Source organism: Triticum aestivum, chromosome 7D (assembly GCF_018294505.1).
Source record: "Triticum aestivum cultivar Chinese Spring chromosome 7D, IWGSC CS RefSeq v2.1, whole genome shotgun sequence".
In the NCBI taxonomy this organism is placed as follows: Eukaryota; Viridiplantae; Streptophyta; class Magnoliopsida; order Poales; family Poaceae; genus Triticum; species Triticum aestivum.
Window position 1 is genome coordinate 574,768,362 of NC_057814.1, and position 25,105 is coordinate 574,793,466.

The 25,105-nt window shown below is 45.2% G+C and overlaps 1 pseudogene; it reads left to right on the forward strand.

Moving 5' to 3' along the window:
* Window positions 1-1,438: 1,438 nt before the first annotated feature.
* The window catches only part of LOC123171313 (polyubiquitin-like), a 63,798-nt pseudogene continuing 40,131 nt past the window's right edge, over window positions 1,439-25,105 (forward strand).

Genomic DNA, 25,105 nt, shown 5'->3' on the forward strand with positions numbered 1-25,105 from the left:
GTATATATATGCGTGAGTATGCGTGTGCGTTCCGATTGCATTTATGAACCACCTGCTGTTCAAGAGGAAATTGCCGCAAGGTACACATACAAGAGTCAAGAGGCATCGCTAGGCCAGCCGGCGATGCCTTACGAAGCTCGGCATGTGCTTGGTATCGGCGGCGGCGTTGATCACATGCAGCGGCTCTTTCTAGACGCCGGCCGCGTCTCCGTGCTGGCCGGCTGGCTCGTCGTCACCTACTCCTTCGGCAACCCGGCCGCGGACGCCACACATGTCTTCCTCGGCTTCACTCTGCTGCTCCTGGGCGTCTTTCTGCTAGCGTTCTCGCCCGCGGCCTACCAGTTTCCCTGGGTTCCCCGGGTCGGCGCCTTCGTGGCAAAAGCCGTTCTGAACCACCTCTTCGATCGCGCCGGTGAAGTAGCTTGATAGCTATTTCTCCGGCGTGGTTGCCACTCGTCAGTGGCGATCTGCAATAAGAGGGTACCTACTAGGAGTACTGCCCCATCCTTTGCGTGTGTGATTGTCATATGAATGTAACTCTGTTCCCCCCTGGTTTCGCACTTTAGCATCCACGAGCGTCATTCGAGTAATATGTTGTGCTGTAGTCTTTACCGTTGTTCAGTGTACTTGCTTGGGGAAGTGCTGCACTTTGTACGTTGTGATCGAGAGATATTGTTGATGCTGTTTTTGAAATTTCACTCCGGCTAGATGCACTCGCTTTTTACGCAACAGATTACCAGATCGTCTCTCTGTCCCTCCTCTGTTCCATGGTCATGATCTGTCTTATTGTTACTAAGTCTCTGTACTTTCTGCTAATTTGTATTGCGGAAGTACCGCATCTTTATGTTAGGCTTACATTGGACGTGCTGCAGTAAATCGACTTGTTATACAAATCTGCTTAATTTAGACTTGGAAATAGATCATCGTCTTTCAATCCATGTCTCATACACACCTGTAGACATGGTTGCTCTGCTGATGTTATTTGTTATGAACATTCAACTGCAGATTTTCTATTTGTCGTAAGATTTAGACCATCTCACTCCACGGTTCATGACTCTGTTGATCTCTTCATATAGACGTATACCATGCTGACTTATTGCTTTGTTGTTTCTAACTATAAAAAAACTGCTGAATTTTATCTGGAATTAGACCATAAGAGTTAGGCTCTTGCCTTCCAGTTCCTTATCATTGGTCTTATATATGCTTTCTGTTCATGGTTGCTCTGAGGTTGTTATTTATTAGATTTGCTATCTATCAGAAATTTAGATGACCGTAATCTGTTTCATTGCTTTATTTGTACTGTTTGTATAATTTCTCACTATGCATATTGATTACAAGATTAGATTACCAAGTCTTTGTCTCACGACTTTGTTATCTGTGGAATATACGCCTAACTAGCTTACTCATCTTGTTTTATTTGCAATTATGAATTACGCAGATGCAGATCTTCGTGAAGACCTTCACCGGAAAGACCATCACCCTCAAGGTTGAGTCTTCTGACACAATTGACAATGTGAAGGCCAAAATCCAGGATAAGGAGGGCATTCCACCGGACCAGCAGCGCCTGATCTTTGCAGGCGAACAGCTTGAGGATGGACGCACCCTTGCTGATTACAATATCCAGAAGGAATCCACCTTGCACCTGGTGCTTCGCCTACTTGGTGGCATTCAGATTTTCATCAAGACCCTTACTGGCAAGACCATCACCCTAGAGGTTGAATCATCGGACACCATTGACAATGTGAAGGCGAAGATTCAGGACAAGGAGGGTATCCCCCCGGACCATCAACGCCTGATCTTCGCTGGTAAGCAGCTTGAGGATGGTCGCACTCTGGCTGATTACAACATTCAGAAGGAGTCTACTCTCCACCTGGTGCTCCGCCTTCGTGGTGGCCAGTGAGTCCTTCGGGCTTTGGAAGTTTGATTTGCAAGTCTGTTGCGTCTGGGGGCCTCTTACCCTGTTACGATTTACAAAGTCCTTGTGTTTGTTTTCGCTCAAACTCTAGTCCTGCTGCCTTATAGCAGTTTGATCTCTATTATGAATAAGTAACCCTCAATGTCTTATCCTTGGTAACCCGAAGTTCTTATCCTGTGATTGTGGTTGCTTTCTGCTGGTCATGTGATCCTTTCTACGCATCGTAGATGCTCTTTTGGATTAGTTTGAATTGCTTACCACATATGTCACGTGGTACGCATCGTAGATGCTCTGATTGTAACAATTGGTGGTTCTCGTCTGTACATGGTTATCTGATTCATGTAGCTTGTACTTAACTTCCCGTCTTCACATAGTAATCGAAACGTAGAACGTTGATTCATATATACTGCAACTAATATTCAGAACCTGCTGAGTTGGCAACCTTGGCATCAGTCGGTGTTCTGTTTTCACAACACTAAAGAAATCTACGAAAAGAAATATGTTACATAAAATTGATTGAAATAAAAAAACTTGCCACAAATTAAAAAAGAAAACATCTGTGTTTTTGCAATTTTGTGGCTAAACCCTTTGAACAGTCGTCTTCCACGGAGTGCAGCCCAGCCATCAAGCAGCAATTATTTACCAGTTCCAGTCAGCCGGTGCGGTGTTGGTTGTTTAACATGGCACCGGTGTTGGTTGTTTAACATGGCTACTTTTGACTGGAAGGATCATCTGTTATACTGTACTAACATTTTTTAAATATTTTTCAAACAGAGGCAAAAGATTTGCCTCGTCCATTAATTAAGCAGAAGAGAGTTGCCCAGTTAACTAACGAAAAACCGGGCGAAAACCGTCGCAAACCGCTGAGCGGCACTCACACAATACCCCACACCCACCTCACAAAGAGGGCCTCATCAAGACCGCACACCGGCGTCACCATCATCGCTTCTCCGCAACAGGCGTCATCGCCCTCCCTACTCCGAGCAAGCTACTCCGACTTCACCAAAAATGAACGTCGACCCAACCCAACATTGCAAGTAAGCGCAAAAGGCATTAGATGCCCCTCAAGAAACAATAATTCAAATAAGAAGCGATGCAGAGATACTGTTCCATGTAGCATTTGGAGAATGCATGACACTTTTGCTAAGCTCACTGTTAAGCAGTTGGTCTTCATCGATCCTCGTTGTGATACTAATTTAATTGTCATTCCAGGTTGCCGTACTAATCAGCCGATCTAGCAAGCCACCAAAACTGAGGGGACTGACACAAGTAAAGTCAGCAGGTTCAGTGGGCCAGAATCTATCTCAAGAAAAGAAAATGGGATTTCTTTTTATTCAGATGAATGTGATCTTCGTTGACACAAAGTACCATGTCCTCATATTGTATATAGCCTCTCATCCCGGTTCTCAACTGATCCTTGTTTCCTTTGTGAACTGAGGTGTTTCCTCCTCTAGAAACTTGTCGTTATCCTGCCACATTTGAGTGTTTCCTCCTCCAGAAACAGTTGGCCTTCAGAGGCCTGCATCATCATCATGCAGCATATTAAGAAATGATGGCACTCCCGTCAATGATGATAAAAGAAAGTTGTGGCTACACGTTCCCCTGATCCTCAGCCCCAACAGCCGTACTATATATGCAGTGTGCCTATTAAGAAAGTAATGGCTACACGTTCTCCTGAACCGCATTCTCGACCGCGCTGTTGAACTAGTTCGGTTTTAGAAACGGTGATCCGTGATCAACAATATGTCACTAAGGTTAGAAGGATATGTTGATCCTATCATCTGTACGTGAGAATGTAATGTTCCGTTTTCACTCTGTCACCTCCCGCCCCGCTGTAGTATGTTTTTTCAGATCAAAAGGCCATCAGGCACCGTTCTATTTTCATTGAAAATGAAACAGAAGGTAACCATCGTTACACTTACAAGCCTGTGAAAGCATCTACAGCCATATAGGACAAATATCACTCCTTGTATGTCCACGGACGCGTCCGGGTATGCCACCCTTTATTTTTGTCCGCATCTCTTCATCAGTTTGGACTTTTGAAACAACTGGCTGAAGCATGAATTCAATACGGTATCTGAGCCAAAAGGTCTTGAGTTCAAGACCTTGCCAACGCAGTATTAAAATAAAAGATCCCGCGGCCTACACCGATCCCACGTCTAAAAACTAAGTGAGTAAGTGGCGGTTTGTCTCCACCTCTACATCTGAGCGGATGGAGCCGAGGATAGCTTGCTGCTCCGGCGCCTCCTCCACTTGGGCGGCTTCGAAGCCAGCAGTCGGAGGCGCCGGATCCGATAGCGGGCGACTCGATGCCAACAGTCGGAGGCGCCGGATCCGCCTCGCCGTCGTCCTCTTCATCCTCCTCTTCTCCTTGTCCTGTTGCTGCTGAGACTGGCTCTGGTTGGGGGTGCCGCCGTCCGGCTTAAATAGGCAACTGTGGAGTCTCGGGTGGTGAAGGAAATATGCCCTAGAGGCAATAATAAAGTTGTTATTTATATTTCCTTATATGATGATAAATGTTTATTATTCATGCTAGAATTGTATTAACCGGAAACTTAGTACATGTGTGAATACATAGACAAATAGAGTGTCCCTAGTATGCCTCTACTTGACTAGCTTGTTAATCAAATATGGTTAAGTTTCCTAGCCATGGACATGTGTTGTCATTTGATGAACGCGATCACATCATTAGAGAATGATGTGATGGACAAGACCCATCCGTTAGCTTAGCACTATGATCGTTTAGTTTATTGCTACTGCTTTCTTCATGACTTATACATGTTCCTATTACTATGAGATTATGCAACTCCCGAATACCGGAGGAACACCTAGTGTGCTATCAAACGTCACAACGTAACCGGATGATTATAAAGATGCTCTACAGGTGTCTCCGATGGTGTTTGTTGAGTTGGCATAGATCGAGATTAGGATTTGTCACTCCGTGCATCGGAGAGGTATCTGTGGGCCCTCTCGGTAATGCACATCACTATAAGCCTTGCAAGCAATGTGGCTAATGAGTTAGTTACGGGATGATGCATTACAGAACGAGTAAAGAGACTTGGCGATAACGAGATTGAACTAGGTATGAGGATACCGAGGATTGAATCTCGGGCAAGTAACATACCGATGACAAAGGGAACAACGTATGTTGTTATGCGGTTTGACCGATAAAGATCTTCGTAGAATATGTAGGAGCCAATATGAGCATCCAGGTTCCGCTATTGGTTATTGACCGGAGATGTGTCTCGGTCATGTCTACATAGTTCTCGAACCCGTAGGGTTCGCACGCTTAACGTTCGATGACGATTTGTATTATGAGTTATGTGATTTGATGACCGAAGTTTGTTCGGAGTCCCGGATGAGATCACGGACATGACGAGGAGTCTCGAAATGGTCGAGAAATAAATATTCATATATTAGAAGGTTGCATTCGGACATCGGAATGGTTCTGAGTGATTCGGGCATTTTTCTGGAGTACCGGGAGGTTACCGGAACCCCCCGGGGGAAGATTGGGCCTTCATGGGCCATAGGGAAGAGGGGAGGCAGCCCACAAGGGGCAGCCGTGCCCCCTCCCTATAGGGAGTCCGAATTGGACTAGGGAGGGGGGCGCGCCCCTTTCCTTCTCCTCTTCCTCTCCCTTCCCTCTTTCCCCCTCTCCGGAAAAGGAAAGGGAGTCCAACTAGGATTGGGAGTCCTAGTTGGACTCCCCTCTATGGCGCGCCCCCTAGGCCGGCCGCCTCCTCCTCCCCTCCTTTATATACGGGGGAGGGGGGCACCCCAAAGGCACAACAAGCCTTCTCTTAGCCGTGTGCGGTGCCCCCTCCACAGTTACATACCTCGGTCATATCATCGTAGTGCTTAGGCGAAGCCCTGCGCCGGTAACTTCATCATCACCGTCACCATGCTGTCGTGCTGACGGAACTCTCCCTCGGCCTCAACTGGATCAAGAGCTCGAGGGACGTCATCGAGCTGAACGTGTGCTGAATGCGGAGGTGCTGTACGTTCGGTGCTTGGATCGGTTGGATCGCGAAGACACTCGACTACATCAACCGTGTTACTAAACGCTTCCGCTTTCGGTCTACGAGGGTACATGGACACACTCTCCCCTCTTGTTGCTATGCATCTCCTAGATAGATCTTGCGTGATCGAAGGAATTTTTTTGAAATATTGCGTTCCCCAACAGTGGTATCAGAGCCAGGTCTATGCATAGATGTTATATGCACGAGTAGAACACAATGAGTTGTGGGCGATAATAGTCATACTGCTTACCAGCAACGTCTTACTTTGATTCATCGGTATTGTTGGATGAAGCGGCTCAGACCGACATTACATGACCGCATTCATGAGACTGGTTCTACCGACGTGCTTCGCACACAGGTGGCTAGTGGGTGTCTATTTCTCCAACTTTAGTTGAATCGAGTTTGACTATGCCCGGTCCTTGTTGTAGGTTAAAACAGCACACTTGACGAAAAATCGTTGTGGTTTTGATGCGTAGGTAAGAACGGTTCTTGCTAGAAGCCCATAGCGGCCACGTAAAACTTGCAACAACAAAGTAGAGGACGTCTAACTTGTTTTTGCAGGGCTTGCTGTGATGTGATATGGTCAAGACGTGATGATATATAAATTGTTGTATGAGATGGTCATGTTTTGTAAAAGTTATCGGCAACTGGCAGGAGCCTTATGGTTGTCGCTTTATTGTATGAAATGCAATCGCCATGTAATTGCTTTACTTTATCACCAAGCGGTAGCGATAGTCGTAGAAGCAATAGTTGGCGAGACGACAACGATGCTTCGATGGAGATAAAGGTGTCAAGCCGGTGATGATGGTGATCATGACGGTGCTTTGGAGTTGGAGATCAAAGGCACAAGATGATGATGGCCATATCATATCACTTATTTTGATTGCATGTGATGTTTATCCTTTATGCATCTTATTTTGCTTAGTATGGCGGTAGCATTATAAGATGATCTCTCACTAAATTTCAAGGTATAAGTGTTCTCCCTGTGTATGCACTGTTGCTACAGTTCGTCGTGCCGAGACACCACGTGATGATCGGGTGTGATAAGCTCTACGTTCACATACAACGGGTGCAAGCCAGTTTTGCACACGCAGAATACTCGGGTTAAACATGACGAGCCTAGCATATGCAGATATGGCCTCGGAACACTAAGACCGAAAGGTCGAGCGTGAATCATATAGTAGATATGATCAATATAGTGATGTTCACCATTGAAAGCTACTCCATCTCACGTGATGATCGGACATGGTTTAGTTGATATGGATCACGTGATCATTTAGATGACTAGAGGGATGTCTATCTAAGTGGGAATTCTTAAGTTATATGATTAATTGAACTTTAATTTATCATGAACTTAGTACCTGATAGTATTTTGCATGTCTATGTTGTTGTAGATCAATGGCCCGTGCTACCGTTCCTTTGATTTTAATGCGTTCCTAGAAAAAGCTAAGTTGAAAGAAGATGGTAGCAACTACACGGACTGGGTCCGTAACGTGAGGATTATCCCCATTGCTGCACAGAAGAATTACGTCCTGGAAGCACCGCTAGGTGCAAGACCCACTGCAGGAGCAACACCGGACGTTATGAACGTCTGGCAACGCAAAGCTGATGACTACTCGATAGTTCAGTGTGCCATGCTTTACGGCTTAGAATCGGGACTTCAGCGACGTTTAAACGTCATGGAGCATATGAGATGTTCCAGGAGTTGAAGTTAATATTTCAAGCAAATGCCCGGATTAAGAGATATGAAGTCTCGAATAAGTTCTATAGCTGCAAAATGGAGGAGAATAGTTCTGTCAGTGAACATATACTCAGAATGTCTAGGTACCACAACCACTTGACTCAACTGGGAGTTAATCTTCCTGATGATAGTGTCATTGACAGAGTTCTTCAATCACTGCCACCAAGCTACAAAAGCTTCATGATGAACTATAATATGCAAGGGATGGATAAGAAAATTTCCGAGCTCTTAGCAATGCTAAAGGCTACGGATGTAGAAATCAAGAAGGAGCATCAAGTGTTGATGGTTAACAAGACCACTAGTTTCAAGAAAAAGGGCAAAGGGAAGAAGGGAAACTTCGAGAAGAACGACAAGCAAGTTGCTGCTCAAGTGAAGAAACCAAAGTCTGGACCAAAGCCTGAGACTGAGTGCTTCTACTGCAAAGGGACTGGTCACTGGAAGCGGAACTGCCCCAAGTATTTGGCGGATAAGAAGGATGGCAAAGTGAAAGGTATATTTGTTGGAAATATGCCCTAGAGGCAATAATAAAATGGTTATTATTGTATTTCCTTGTTCATGATAATTTTCTATTGTTCATGCTATAATTGTATTAACTGGAAACCGTAATACATGTGTGAATACATAGACCACAACATGTCCCTAGTAAGCCTCTAGTTGACTAGCTCGTTGATCAATAGATGGTTATGGTTTCCTGACCATGGACATTGGATGTCATTGATAACGGGATCACATCATTAGGAGAATGATGTGATGGACAAGACCCAATCCAAAGCATAGCACAAGATCGTGTAGTTCGTTTGCTCAGAGCTTTTCTAATGTCAAGTATCATTTCCTTAGACCATGAGATTGTGCAACTCTCGGATACCGTAGGAATGCTTTGGGTGTACAAAACGTCACAACGTAACTGGGTGGCTATAAAGGTACACTACAGGTATCTCCGAAAGTGTCTGTTGGGTTGGTACGAATCGAGACCGGGATTTGTCACTCCGTATGACGGAGAGGTATCTCTGGGCCCACTCGGTAATGCATCATCATAATGAGCTCAATGTGACTAAGTAGTTAGTCACGGGATCATGCATTACGGAACGAGTAAAGAGACTTGCCGGTAACGAGATTGAACGAGGTATTGGGATACCGACGACCGAATCTCGGGCAAGTAACATACCGATAGACAAAGGGAATTGTATACGGGATTGATTGAATCCCCGACATCGTGGTTCATCCGATGAGATCATCGTGGAACATGTGGGAGCCAATATGGGTATCCAGATCCCGCTATTGGTTATTGGCCAGAGAGGTGTGTCGTTCATGTCTGCATGGTTCCCGAACCCGTAGGGTCTACACACTTAAGGTTCGGTGACGCTAGAGTTGTTATGGGAAATAGTATATGGTTACCGAAGGTTGTTCGGAGTCCCGGATGAGATCCCGGACGTGACGAGGAACTCCGGAGTGGTCAGGAGGTGAAGATCGATATATTGGACGAAGGGTATTGGAGTCTGGAATTGTTCTGGGAGTACCGGGTGACGACCAGCGTGACCGAAAGGTGTTTCGGAGGCCCCGACAAGCGTTGGGGGGCCTTATGGGCCAAGGGGAGGGGCACACCAGCCCACTAAGGGGCTGTGCGCCCCTCCCAACCCCTCTCACGTAACATGGAGAGGTGGGGGCGCCTCCCCTAGGGCAGCCACCCCTCCCGGCTTGGGGGGCAAGTTTCCCAGGGGTGGGGGCGCGCAAACCCATCTAGGGTTTCCCCTGTGGCCGCCGCCCCTCCCTAAGGAAACCCTAGGGCGCCTCCCCTCTCCCCTTGCCCCTATATATAGTGGAGGGGTGGGAGGGCAGTTGCACCTCTTCCCTGGCGCAGCCCTCCCTCATCATACACCTCCTCCTCCTCCTCCGTAGTGCTTAGCGAAGCTCTGCCGGAGAACCACGAGCTCCATTGCCACCACGCCGTCGTGCTGCTGGAGTTATCCCTCAACTTCTCCTCTCCCCTTGCTGGATCAAGAAGGAGGAGACGTCCCCGGGCTGTACGTGTGTTGAACGCGGAGGCGCCGTCCATTCGGTGCTAGATCGGATCTTCCGCGATTTGAATCGCTGCGAGTACGACTCCATCAACCGCGTTCTTGTAACGCTTCCGCTTAGCGATCTTCAAGGGTATGAAGATGCACTCCCTCTCTCTCATTGCTAGCATCTCCTAGATTGATCTTGGTGACACGTAGGAAAATTTTGAATTATTGCTACGTTCCCCAACAATATTTGATATACATGTTATTGATGTGTACCTTACTAATGCTCATAGTAGCTCCTGGGTATTTGATACTGGTTCTGTTGCTCAGATTTGCAACTTGAAACAGGGGCTACGGATTAAGCAAAGATTGGCTAAGAACGAGGTGACGATGCGCGTGGAAAATGGTTCCAAAGTCGATGTGATCGCCGTCGGCACGCTACCTTTACATCTACCGCCGGGATTAGTTTTAGACCTGAATAATTGTTATTTGGTCCCAACATTAAGCATGAACATTATATCTGGATCTTGTTTGATGCGAGACGGTTATTCATTTAAATCACAGAATAATGGTTGTTCTATGTATATGAGTAATATCTTTTATGGTCATGCACCCTTGATGAGTGGTCTATTTTTTTTGAATCTCGATAGTAGTAACACACATATTCATAGCATTGAAGCCAAAAGATATAAGTTTAATAATGATAGTGCAACTTATTTGTGGCACTGTCATTTAGGTCATATTGGTGTAAAGCGCATGAAGAAATTCCATGCTGATGGGCTTTTGGAATCACTTGATGCTTGCGAACCATGCTTCATGGGCAAGATGACTAAGACTCCGTTCTCCGGAACAATGGATCGAGCAACAGACTTGTTGGAAATAATACATACTGATGTATGCGGTCCGATGAGTGTTGAGGCTCGCGGCGGGTATCGTTATTTTCTGACCTTCACAGATGATTTGAGAAGATATGGGTATATCTACTTGATGAAACATAAGTCTGAAACATTTGAAAAGTTTAAAGAATTTTAGAGTGAAGTGGAAAATCATCGTAACAAGAAAATAAAGCTTCTACGATCTAATCGTTGTGGTGAATATTTGAGTTACGAATTTGGTCTTCATTTGAAACAATGTGGAATAGTTTCACAACTCACGCCACCCGGAACACCATAGCGTAATGGTGTGTCCAAACATCGTAACCGCACTTTATTAGATATGGTGCGATCTATGATGTCTCTTACTGATTTACCGCTATCATTTTGGGGTTATGCTTTAGAGACGGCTGCATTCACATTAAATAGGGCACCATCTAAATCCGTTGAGACGACACCATATGAACTGTGGTTTGGTAAGAAACCCAAGTTGTCGTTTCTTAAAGTTTGGAGCTGCGATGCTTATGTGAAAAAGCTTCAACCTGATAAGCTCGAACCCAAATAGGAGAAATGTGTCCTCATAGGATACCCAAAGGAGACAGTTGGGTACACCTTCTATCACAGATCCGAAGGCAAGATATTCTTTGCTAAGAATGGATCCTTTCTAAAGAAGGAGTTTCTCTCGAAAGAAGTGAGTGGGAGGAAAGTAGAACTTGATGATGTAATTGTACCTGCTCCCGAATTGGAAAATAGTTCATCACAGAAATCAGTTCGAGTGATTCCTACACCAATTAGTGAGGAAGCTAATGATGATGATCATGAAACTTCTGATCAAGTTACTACTGAACCTCGTAGGTCAACCAGAGTAAGATCCTCACCAAAGTGGTACGGTAATCCTGTTCTGCAGGTCATGTTACTTGACCATGACGGACCTACGAACTATGAGGAAGCGATGATGAGCCCAGATTTCGCGAAATGGCTCCAGGCCATGAAATCTGAGATGGGATCCATGTATGAGAACAAAGTCTGGACTTTGGTTGACTTGCCCGATGATCGGCAAGCCATAAAGAATAAATGGATCTTCAAGAAGAAGACTGACGCTGATGGTAATGTTACTGTCTACAAAGCTCGACTTGTTGCGAAAGGTTTTTGACAAGTTCATGGAGTTGACTACGATGAGACTTTCTCACCCGTAGCGATGCTTAAGTCTGTCCGAATCATGTTAGCAATTGCCGCATTTTATGATTATGAAATTTGGCAAATGGATGTCAAAACTGCATTCCTTAATGGATATGTTAAAGAAGAGTTGTATATGATGCAACCAGAAGGTTTTGTCGATCCAAAAGGTGCTAACAAAGTGTTCAAGCTCCAGCGATCCATTTATCGACTGGTGCAAGCCTCTCGCAGTTGGAATATACGCTTTGATAATGTGATCAAAGCATATGGTTTTATACAGACTTTTGGAGTAGCCTTTATTTACAATAAAGTGAGTGGGAGCTCTGTAGCATTTCTGATATTATATGTGGATGACATATTTGTTGGAAATATGCCCTAGAGGCAATAATAAATTGTTATTATTATATTTCCTTGTTCATGATAATCGTTTATTATCCATGCTAGAATTGTATTGATAGGAAACTCAGATACATGTGTGGATACATAGACAACACCATGTCCCTAGTAAGCCTCTAGTTGACTAGCTCGTTGATCAATAGATGGTTACGGTTTCCTGACCATGGACATTGGATGTCGTTGATAACGGGATCACATCATTAGGAGAATGATGTGATGGACAAGACCCAATCCTAAGCCTAGCACAAGATCGTGTAGTTCGTTTGCTCAGAGCTTTTCTAATGTCAAGTATCATTTCCTTAGACCATGAGATTGTGCAACTCCCGGATACCGTAGGAATGCTTTGGGTGTACCAAACTTCACAACGTAACTGGGTGGCTATAAAGGTGCACTAGAGGTATCTCCAAAAGTGTCTGTTGGGTTGGCACGAATCGAGACTGGGATTTGTCACTCCGTGTAAACGGAGAGGTATCTCTGGGCCACTCGGTAGGACATCATCATTATGTGCACAATGTGACCAAGGAGTTGATCACGGGATGATGTGTTACGGAACGAGTAAAGAGACTTGCCAGTAACGAGATTGAACAAGGTATCGGGATACCGACGATCGAATCTCGGGCAAGTAACATACCGATATGACAAAGGGAATTGTATACGGGATTGATTGAATCCCCGACATCGTGGTTCATCCGATGAGATCATCGTGGAACATGTGGGAGCCAACATGGGTATCCAGATCCCGCTGTTGGTTATTGACCGGAGAACGTCTCGGTCATGTCTGCATGGTTCCCGAACCCGTAGGCTCTACACACTTAAGGTTCGATGACGCTAGGGTTATAGGGAATAGATATACGTGGTTACCGAATGTTGTTCGGACTCCCGGATGAGATCCCGGACATCACGAGGAGCTCCGGAATGGTCCGGAGGTAAAGATTTATATATGGGAAGTCCTGTTTTGGTCACCGGAGAAGTTTCGGGTGCTATCGGTAACGTACCGGGACCACCGGGAGGGTCCCGAGGGTCCACCAGGTGGGGCCACCGGCCCCAGAGGGCTGCGTGGGCCAAGTGTGGGAAGGGACCAGCCCCTAGGCGGGCTGGTGCGCCTCCCACAAAGGGGCCCAAGGCGCAGGAAGGGGGGAAGGGGGAAACCTAGTCTCTGATGGGCCTAAGGCCCATCTAGTGGGGCGCCCCCCCCTCTCTCCCCCCCTTGGCCGCCCCCAAGACCCATCTAGGGCTGGCCGCACCCCTTGGGGGGGGGGGGGGGAACCCTAGATGGGGGCGCAGCCCCTCCCCCTCCCCTATATATACTTGAGGTTTTGGGGCTGCCATACACATGAGAACATCTCTCTCCTGGCGCAGCCCTCCCCCTCCTCCATGTCCTCCTCTCCCGCGGTGCTTGGCGAAGCCCTGCAGGATTGCCACACTCCTCCATCACCACCACACCGTCGTGCTGCTTCTGGACTGAGTCTTCCCCAACCTCTCCCTCTCTCCTTGCTAGATCAAGGCGTGGGAGACGTCACCGGGCTGCACGTGTGTTGAACGCGGAGGCGCCGTGGTTCGGCGCTTAGATCGGAATCAACAGTGATCTGAATCGCTACGAGTACAACTCCTTCATCCGCGTTCTTGCAACGCTTCCGCTTAGCGATCTACAATGGTATGTAGATGCACTCCCCTTCCCCTCGTTGCTAGATTACTCCATATATAGATCTTGGTGATGCGTAGAAATTTTTGAATTTCTGCTACGTTCCCCAACAGTGGTATCATGAGCTAGGTCTATGCGTAGTTTCTATGCACAAGTAGAACACAAAGTAGTTGTGGGCGTCGACTTTGTCAATTTACTTGCCGTTACTAGTCTTATCTTGATTCAGTGGCATCGTGGGATGAAGCGGCCCGGACCGACCTTACACGTACACTTACGTGAGACAGGTTCCACCGACTGACATGCACTAGTTGCATAAGGTGGCTAGCGGGTGTCTGTCTCTCCCACTTTAGTCGGATCGGATTCGATGAAAAGGGTCCTTATGAAGGGTAAATAGAAATTGGCATATCACGTTGTGGCTTTTGCGTAGGTAAGAAACGTTCTTGCTAGAAACCCATAGCAGCCACGTAAAACATGCAACAACAATTAGAGGACGTCTAACTTGTTTTTGCAGGGTATGCTATGTGATGTGATATGGCCAAAAGGATGTGATGAATGATATATGTGATGTATGAGATTGATCATGTTCTTGTAATAGGAATCACGACTTGCATGTCGATGAGTATGACAACCGGCAGGAGCCATAGGAGTTGTCTTAATTTATTGTATGACCTGAGTGTCAATGAAAACGCCATGTAATTACTTTACTTTATTGCTAACCGTTAGCCATAGTAGTAGAAGTAATAGTTGGCAAGACAACTTCATGAAGACACAATGATGGAGATCATGATGATGGAGATCATGGTGTCATGCCGGTGACGAAGGTGATCATGCCGCGCCTCGAAGATGGAGATCAAAAGGCGCAAGATGATATTGGCCATATCACGTCACTTTATGATTTGCATGTGATGTTTATCATGTTTACATCTTATTTGCTTATAACGACAGTAGCATAAATAAGATGATCCCTCACTAAAATTTCAAGAGACGTGTTCCCCCTAACTGTGCACCGTTGCGAAGGTTCGTTGTTTCGAAGCACCACGTGATGATCGGGTGTGATAGATTCTAACGTTCGAATACAACGGGTGTTGACGAGCCTAGCATGTACAGACATGGCCTCGGAACACATGCGAAACACTTAGGTTGACTTGACGAGCCTAGCATGTACAGACATGGCCTCGGAACACAAGAGATCGAAAGGTCGAACATGAGTCGTATAGTAGATACGATCAACATGGAGATGTTCACCGATGATGACTAGTCCGTCTCACGTGATGATCGGACACGGCCTAGTTTGACTCGGATCATGTATCACTTAGATGACTAGAGGGATGTCTATCTGAGTGGGAGTTCATTAAATAATCAGATGAACTTAATTATCATGAACATAGTCAAAAGGTCTTTGCAAATTATGTCATAGCTTACGCTTTAGTTCTACTGTTTAAGATATGTTCCTAGAGAAAATTTAGTTGAAAGTTGATAGTAGCAATTATGCGGACTGGGTCCGTAAACTGAGGATTGTCCTCATTGCTGCACAGAAGGCTTATGTCCTTAATGCACCGCTCGGTGTGCTGAACCTCAGCGTCGTCTGTAGATGTTGCGAAACATCTGACATACACGTTTTGATGACTACGTGATAGTTCAGTGCGTAATGCTAACGGTTTAGAATTGTGGCACCAAAAATGTTTTTGAAACGTCGCAGAACATATGAGATGTTCCGAAGACTAAAATTGGGATTTCAGACTAGTGCCCACGTCAAGAGGTATGAGACCCCTGACAAGTTTCTTAAGCCTGCAAACTAAGGGAGAAAAGCTCAATCGTTGAGCATGTGCTCAGATTGTCTGAGTGCTACAATCACTTGAATCGAGTGGGAGTTAATCTTCCAGATGAGATAGTGATGGTTCTCCATAGTCACTGCCACCAAGCTAGTAGAGCTTCGTGATGAACTATAACATATCAGGGATAGTTATGATGATCCTTGAGCTATTCGCGATGTTTGACACCGCGAAAGTAGAAATCAAGAAGGAGCATCAATGGTTGATGGTTAGTAAAACCACTAGTTTCTAGAAGGGCAAGGGCAAAAGGGATACTTCATGAAACATCAAGTCATTTGCTGCTCTAGTGAAGAATCCCAAGGTTGAACCCAAACCCGAGACTAAGTGCTTCTGTAATGAGGGGAACGGTCACTGAAGCAGTCTACCATAGATACTTGGTAGATGAGAAGGCAGGCAAGGTCGACAGAAGTATATTGGATATACATTATATGAATGTGTACTTTACTAGTACTCCTAGCAGCACCAGGGTATTAGATACCGGTTCGGTTGCTAAGTGTTAGTAACTCGAAATAAAAGCTGCGGAATAAACGGAGACTAGCTAAAGGTGAGATGACGATATGTGTTGGAAGTGTTTCCAAGGTTGATGAGATCAAGCATCGCATGCTCCCTCTACCATCGAGATTGGTGTTAAACCTAAATAATTGTTACTTGGTGTTGAGCATAAACATGATTGGATTATGTTTATCGCAATACGGTTATTCATTTAAGGAGAATAATGGTTACTCTGTTTATTTGAATAATACCTTCAATGGTCTTGCACCTAAAATGAATCTCGATCGCAGTGATACACATGTTCGTGCCAAAAGATATAAAATAGTGATGATAGTACCACATACTTGTGGCACTGCCATTTGAGTCATATTGGTATAGAACGCATGAAGAATGTCCATGTAGATGGATCTTTGGACTCACTCGTTTTTGAAAAGATTGAGACATGCGAACCATGTCTATTGGTATATATGCATGAAGAAACTCCATGCAGATGGATCGTTTGGACTCACTTGATTTTTAATCACTTGAGACATGCAAATCATACCACATGGGCAAGATGACGGAAAGTCCTCGTTTTCAGTAAGATGGAACAAGAGAGCAACTTGTTGGAAGTAATACATTTGATGTGTGCAGTCCAATGAGTGCTGAGGCATGCAGTGGATATCGATATGTTCTTACTTCACAGATGATTTGAGTAGATGCTGAGAATGTTTACTTGATGAAACACAAGTCTGAATTATTGAAAGGTTCAAGTAATTTCAGAGTGAAGTTGAAGATCGTCGTGACAAGAGGATAAAATGTCTATGATATGATCATAGAGATATCTGAGTTACGAGTTTGGCACACAATTAAGACATTGTGGAAAGTGTTTCACAATTAATACCGCTTGGAACACCACAGTGTGATGGTGTGTCCGAACATCATAACTGCACCCTATTGGATATGGTGCATACCATGATGTCTCTTATCGAATTATCACTATCGTTTATGGGTTAGGAATTAGAGACAACCGCATTCACTTTAAATAGGGCACCACGCAATTCCGTTGAGACGACACCGTTTAGAGAAACCTAAGTTGTCGTTTCTTAAAAGTTTGGGGCTGCGATGCTTATGTGAAAAAGGTTTCAGCCTGATAAGCTCGAACCCAAAGCGGATAAATGCATCTTCATAGAATACCCAAAACAGTTGGGTATACCTCCTATTTCAGATCTGGAAGCAAAAGTAATTGCTTCTAGAAACGAGTCCTTTCTCGAGGAAAAGTTTCTCTCGAAAGAATTGAGTGGGAGGATGGTGGAGACTTGATAAGGTTATTGAACCGTCACTTCAACTAGTGTGTAGCAGGGCACAGGAAGTTGTTCCTGTGGCACCTACACCAATTGAAGTGGAAGCTCATGATAGTGATCGTGAAACTTCGGATCAAGTCACTACCAAACCTCGTAGGACGACGAGGATGCGTACTACATCAGAGTGGTACGGTAATCCTGTCTTAGACATCATGTTGTTAGACAATACTGAACCTACGAGCTATGGAGAAGCGATGGTGGGCCCATATTCCGACAAATGGTTAGAAGCCATGAAATCCGAGATAGGATCCATGTATCAGAACAAAGCATGGACTTTGGTGAACTTGCCCGATGATCGGCAAGCCATTGAGATAAATGGATCTTTAAGAAGAAGACGGACGTGGACGGTAATGTTACCGTCTATGAAGCTCGACTTGTGGCAAAGAGTATTTTCACAAGTTCAAGGAGTTGACTACGATGAGATTTTCTCATCCGTAGCGATGCTTAAGTCCGTCGGAATCATGTTAGCATTAGCTGCATTTATGAAATCTGGCAGATGGATGCCAAAACAAGTTTCCTTACCCGTTTTCGTAAGGAAAGGTTGTATGTGATACAATCAGAAAGGTTTTGTCGATCCTAAGGATGCTAAAAGGTATGCTAGCTCCAGCGATCCTTCCATGGACTAGAGCAAGCATCTCGGAGTCAGAATATACGCTTTGATGGAGTGATCAAAGTTTTTGGGTTTATACAAAGTTTGTTAGAAACTTGTATTTACAATAAAGTGAGTGGGAGCACTACAACATTTCTGATAAGTATATGTGAATGACATATTGTGATCCGAAATGATGTAAAATTTCTGGAAAGCATAAAGGGTTGTTTGAAAGGAGTTTTTCAAGGGAAGACCTGGATAAAGCTGCTTACATATTGGGCATCAAGATCTATAGAGATAGATCAAGACGCCTGATGATACTTTCAAAGAACGCACACCTTGACATGATTTTGAAAGAGTTCAAAATAGATCAGCAAAGAAGGAGTTCTTGGCTGTGTTACAAGGTGTGAGTATTGAGTAAGACTCAAGACCTGACCACAGCAGAAGAGAGAGAAAGGACGAAGGTCGTCCCCTATGCTTTAGACGTAGGCTCTACAGTATGCTATGCTGTGTACCGCACATAAAGTGTGCCTTGCCATGAGTTGGTCAAGGGGTACAATAGTGATCCGGGAATGGATCACATGACAGCGGTCGAACTTATCCTTAGTATCTAGTGGACTAAGGAATTTTCTCGATTATGGAGGTGAAATGGAGTTCGTCGTAAAGGGTTACGTCGATGCGAACTTTGACACTAATCCGGATGACTCTGAGTAGTAAACCGGATTCGTATAGTAGAGCAGTTATTTGAAATGGCTCCAAGTAGCGCGTGGTAGCTTCCACAAGATGACATAGATATTCGTAAAGCACACACGGATCTGAAAGGTTCAGACCCGTTGACTAATAACCTATCTCACAAGCATAACATGATCAAACCAGAATTCATTGAGTGTTAATCACATAGTGATGTGAACTAGATTGTTGACTCTAGTAAACTCTTTGGATGTTGGTCACATGGTGATGTGACCTGTGAGTGTTAATCACATGGTGATGTGAACTAGATTATTGACTCCAGTGCAAGTGGGAGACTGTTGGAAATATGCCCCAGAGGCAATAATAAATTGGTTATTATTATATTTCCTTGTTCATGATAATCGTTTATTATCCATGCTAGAATTGTATTGATAGGAAACTCAGATACATGTGTGGATACATAGACAACACCATGTCCCTAGTAAGCCTCTAGTTGACTAGCTCGTTGATCAATAGATGGTTACGGTTTCCTGACCATGGACATTGGATGTCGTTGATAATGGGATCACATCATTAGGAGAATGATGTGATGGACAAGACCCAATCCTAAGCCTAGCACAAGATCGTGTAGTTCGTTTGCTCAGAGCTTTTGTAATGTCAAGTATCATTTCCTTAGACCATGAGATTGCGCAACTCCCGGATACCGTAGGAATGCTTTGGGTGTACCAAACGTCACAACGTAACTGGGTGGCTACAAAGGTGCACTACAGGTATCTCCGAAAGTGTCTGTTGGGTTGGCACGAATCGAGACTGGGATTTGTCACTCCGTGTAAACGGAGAGGTATCTCTGGGCCCACTCGGTAGGACATCATCATTATGTGCACAATGTGACCAAGGAGTTGATCACGGGATGATGTGTTACGGAACGAGTAAAGAGACTTGCCGGTAACGAGATTGAACAAGGTATCGGGATACCGACGATCGAATCTCGGGCAAGTAACATACCGATATGACAAAGGGAATTGTATACGGGATTGATTGAATCCCCGACATCGTGGTTCATCTGATGAGATCATCGTGGAACATGTGGGAGCCAACATGGGTATCCAGATCCCGCTGTTGGTTATTGACCGGAGAACGTCTCGGTCATGTCTGCATGGTTCCCGAGCCCGTAGGGTCTACACACTTAAGGTTCGATGACGCTAGGGTTATAGGGAATAGATATACGTGGTTACCGAATGTTGTTCGGAGTCCTGGATGAGATCCTGGACGTCACGAGGAGTTCCGGAATGGTCCGGAGGTAAAGATTTATATATGGGAAGTCCTGTTTTGGTCACCGGAAAAGTTTCGGGTGCTATCGGTAACGTACCGGGACCACCGGGAGGGTCCCGGGGGTCCACCAGGTGGGGCCACCGGCCCCAGAGGGCTGCGTGGGCCAAGTGTGGGAAGGGCCCAGCCCCTAGGTGGGCTGGTGCGCCTCCCACAAAGGGGCCCAAGGCGCAGGAAGGGGGGAAGGGGGAAACCATAGTCTCAGATGGGCCTAAGGCCCATCTAGTGGGGCACCCCCCCTCTCTCCCCCCCTTGGCCGCCCCCCAAGACCCATCTAGGGCTGGCTGCACCCCTTGGTGGGGGGGGGGGGGAACCCTAGATGGGGGCGCAGCCCCTCCCCCTCCCCTATATATACTTGAGGTTTTGGGGCTGCCATACACATGAGAACATCTCTCTCCTGGCGCAGCCCTCCCCCTCCTCCATGTCCTCCTCCTCTCCCGCGGTGCTTGGCGAAGCCCTGCAGGATTGCCACGCTCCTCCATCACCACCACGCCGTCGTGCTGCTGCTGGACGGAGTCTTCCCCAACCTCTCCCTCTCTCCTTGCTGGATCAAGGCGGGGGAGACGTCACCGGGCTGCACGTGTGTTGAACGCGGAGGCGCCGTGGTTTGGCGCTTAGATCGGAATCAACCGCGATCTGAATCGCTACGAGTACGACTCCTTCATCCGTGTTCTTGCAACGCTTCCGCTTAGCGATCTACAATGGTATGTAGATGCACTCCCCTTCCCCTCGTTGCTAGATTACTCCATATATAGATCTTGGTGATGCGTAGAAATTTTTGAATTTCTGCTACGTTCCCCAACAATATTGTTGATCGGAAATGATACGGAATTTCTGGATAGCATAAAAGGATACTTGAATAAGAATTTTCCAATGAAACACCTCGGTGAAGCTGCTTATATATTGGGCATCAAGATCTATAGAGATAGATCAAGACGCTTAATTGGACTTTCACAAAGCTCATACCTTGATAAAGTTTTGAAGAAGTTCAAAATGGATCAAGCAAAGAAAGGGTTCTTGCCTGTGTTACACGGTGTGAAGTTGAGTGAGACTCAATGCCCGACCACTACAAAAGATAGAGAGAAAATGAAAGTCATTCCCTATGCTCCAGCCATAGGTTCGATCATGTATGCAATGCTGTGTACCAGACCTGATGTGTGCCTTGCTATTAGTTTAGCAGGGAGGTACCAAAGTAATCCAGGAGTGGATCACTGGATAGCGGTCAAAAACATCCTGAAATACCTGAAAAGGACTAAGGATATGTTTCTCGTTTATGGAGGTGACAAAGAGCTCGTCGTAAATGGTTACGTCGATGCAAGCTTTGACACTGATCCGGATGACTCTAAGTCACAAACTGGATACGTATTTATATTGAATGGTGGAGCTGTCAGTTGGTGCAGTTCCAAGCAAAGCGTCGTGGCGAGATCTACGTGTGAAGTGGAATACATAGCTGCTTCGGAAGCAGCAAATGAAGGAGTCTGGATGAAGGAGTTCATATCCGATCTAGGTGTCATACCTAGTGCATCGGGTCCAATGAAAATATTTTGTGATGATACTGGAGCAATAGCCTTGTCGAAGGAATCCTGATTTCACAAGAGAACTAAACACATCAAGAGATGCTTCAATTCCATCCGTGATAAAGTCAAGGAGGGAGACATAGAGATTTGCAAAATACATATGGATCTGAATGTTGCAGACCCGTTGACTAAGCCTCTCTCACGAGCAAAACATGATCAGAACTAAAACTCCATGGGTGTTAGAATCATTACTATGTAATCTAGATTATTGACTCTAGTGCAAGTGGGAGACTGAAGGAAATATGCCCTAGAGGCAATAATAAAGTTGTTATTTATATTTCCTTATATCATGATAAATGTTTATTATTCATGCTATAATTGTATTAACAGAAACTTAGTACATGTGTGAATACATAGACAAACAGAGTGTCCCTAGTATGCCTCTACTTGACTAGCTCGTTAATCAAAGATGGTTAAGTTTCCTAGCCATGGACATGTGTTGTCATTTGATGAACGGGATCACACCATTAGAGAATGATGAGAAGGACAAGACCCATCCGTTATCTTAGCACTATGATCGTTTAGTTTATTGCTATTGCTTTCTTCATGACTAATACATGTTACTATGACTAAGAGATTATGCAACTACCGAATACCGGAGGAACACCTAGTGTGCTATCAAACGTCACAACGTAACTGGGTGATTATAAAGATGCTCTACAGGTGTCTCCGATGGTGTTTGTTGAGTTGGCATACATCGAGATTAGGATTTGTCACTCCGTTATCGGAGAGGTATCTGTGGGCCCTCTCGGTAATGCACATCACTATAAGCCTTGCAAGCAATGTGGCTAATGAGTTAGTTACGGGAAGATGCATTATGGAACGAGTAAAGAGACTTGCCGGTAACGAGATTGAACTAGGTATGAAGATACCGACGATCGAATCTCGGGCAAGTAACATACCGATGACGAAGGGAACAACGTATGTTGTTATGCGGTTTGACCGATAAAGATCTTCGTAGAATATGTAGGAGCCAATATGAGCATCCAGGTTCCGCTATTGGTTATTGACCGGAGATGTGTCTCGGTCATGTCTACATAGTTCTCGAACCCGTAGGGTCCGCACGCTTAACGTTCGATGACGATTTGTATTATGAGTTATGTGATTTGATGACCGAAGTTTGTTCTGAGTCCCGGATGAAATGACGGACATGACGAGGAGTCTCAAAATGGCCGAGAAATAAAGATTCATATATTGGAAAGTTGCATTCGGAAATCGGAATGGTTCCGAGTGATTCGGGTATTTTTCCAGAATACCGGGAGGTTACCGGAACCCCCCGGGGGAAGATTGGGCCTTCATGGGCCATAGGGAAGAGGGGAGGCAGCCCACAATGGGCAGCCGCGCCCCCTCCCTATAGGGAGTCTGAATTGGACTAGGGAGGGGGCGCCCCCCCCTTTCCTTCTCCTCTTCCTCTCCCTTCCTTCTTTCCCCCTCTCCGGAATAGGAAAGGGAATCCAACTAGGATTGGGAGTCCTAGTTGGAATCCCCTCTATGGCGCGCCCCCTAGGCCGGCTGCCTCCTCCTCCCCTACTTTATATACAGAGGAGGGGGCACCCCAAAGGCATGATAACCAACAAGTATAGGGGATCGCAACAGTTTTCGAGGGTAGAGTATTCAACCCAGATTTATTGATTCGACACAAGGGGAGCCAAAGAATATTCTCAAGTATTAGCAGTTGAGTTGTCAATTCAACCACACCTGGATAACTTAGTATCTGCAACAAAGTATTTAGTAGCAAAGTAATATGGAAGTAACGGTAACGGTGGCAAAAGTAATATTTTTGGGTTTTGTAGTGATTGTAACAGTAGCAAAGGAAAAGTAAATAAGCGAAGAACAATATGTGAAAAGCTCGTAGGCATTGGATCGGTGATGGAGAACTATGCCGGATGCGGTTCATCATGTAACAATCATAACATAGGGTGACACAGAACTAGCTCCAATTCATCAATGTAATGTAGGCATGTATTCCGAATATAGTCATACGTGCTTATGGAAAAGAACTTGCATGACATCTTTTGTCCTACCCACCCATGGCAGCGGGGTCCTAATGGAAACTAAGGGATATTAACGCCTCCTTTTAATAGAGTACCGGACCAAAGCATTAACACATAGTGAATACATGAACTCCTCAAACTATGGTCATCACCGGGAGTGGTCCCGATTATTGTCACTTCGGGGTTGCCGGATCATAACACATAGTAGGTGACTATAGACTTGCAAGATAGGATCAAGAACTCACATATATTCATGAAAACATAATAGGTTCAGATCTGAAATCATGGCACTCGGGCCCTAGTGACAAGCATTAAGCATAGCAAAGTCATAGCAACATCAAGCTCAGAACATAATGGATACTAGGGATCAAACCCTAACAAAACTAACTCGATTACATGATAGATCTCATCCAACCCATCACCGTCTAGCAAGCCTACGATGGAATTACTCACGCACGGCGGTGAGCATCATGAAATTGGTGATGGAGGATGGTTGATGATGACGACGGCGACAGATTCCCCTCTCCGGAGCCCCGAATGGACTCCAGATCAGCCCTCCCGAGAGGTTTTAGGGCTTGGCGGAGGCTCCGTATCGTGAAACGCGATGAATCCTTCTCTCTGATTTTTTTCTCCCCGAACACGAATATATGGAGTTGGAGTTGAGGTCGGTGGAGCATCAGGGGGCCCACGAGGCAGGCGGCGCGCCCAGGGGGGCAGGCGCTCCCCTACCCTCGTGGACAGGGTGTGGGCCCCTTGACGTGGATTCTTCTTCCAGTATTTTTAATATTTTCCAAAAATATGTTCCGTGGAGTTTCAGGTCATTCCGAGAACTTTTGTTTCTGCACATAAATAACACCATAGAAAGTTTGCTGAAAACAGCGTCAGTCCGGGTTAGTTCCATTCAAATCATGCAAGTTAGAGTCCAAAACAAGGGCAAAAGTGTTTGGAAAAGTAGATATGACGGAGACGTATCAACTCCCCCAAGCTGAAACCTTTGCTTGTCCTCAAGCAATTCAGTTGATAAACTGAAAGTGATAAAGAAAAACTTTTACAAACTCTGTTTGCTCTTGTTGTTGTAAATATGTAAAGCCAGCATTCAAGTTTTCAGCAAAGATTATGATTAACCACATTCACAATAACTCTTAGGTCTCATGTTTACTCATGTCAATGGCCTAATCAACTAGCGAGCGATAATAATAAATCTCGGATGACAACACTTTCTCAAAACAATCATGATATAATATAACATGATGGTATCTCGCTAGCCCTTTCTGAGACCGCAAAACATAAATGTAGAGCACCTTTAAAGATCAAGGACTGACTAAACATTGTAATTCATGGTAAAAGAGATCCAGTCATAGTCATACCCAATATAAATTAATAGTAATGGATGCAAATGACAGCAGTGCTCTCCAGCTGGTGCTTATGATAAGAGGGTGATGACTCAACATGAAAGTAAATAGATAGCCCCTTCGCAGAGGGAAGCAAGGATTTGTAG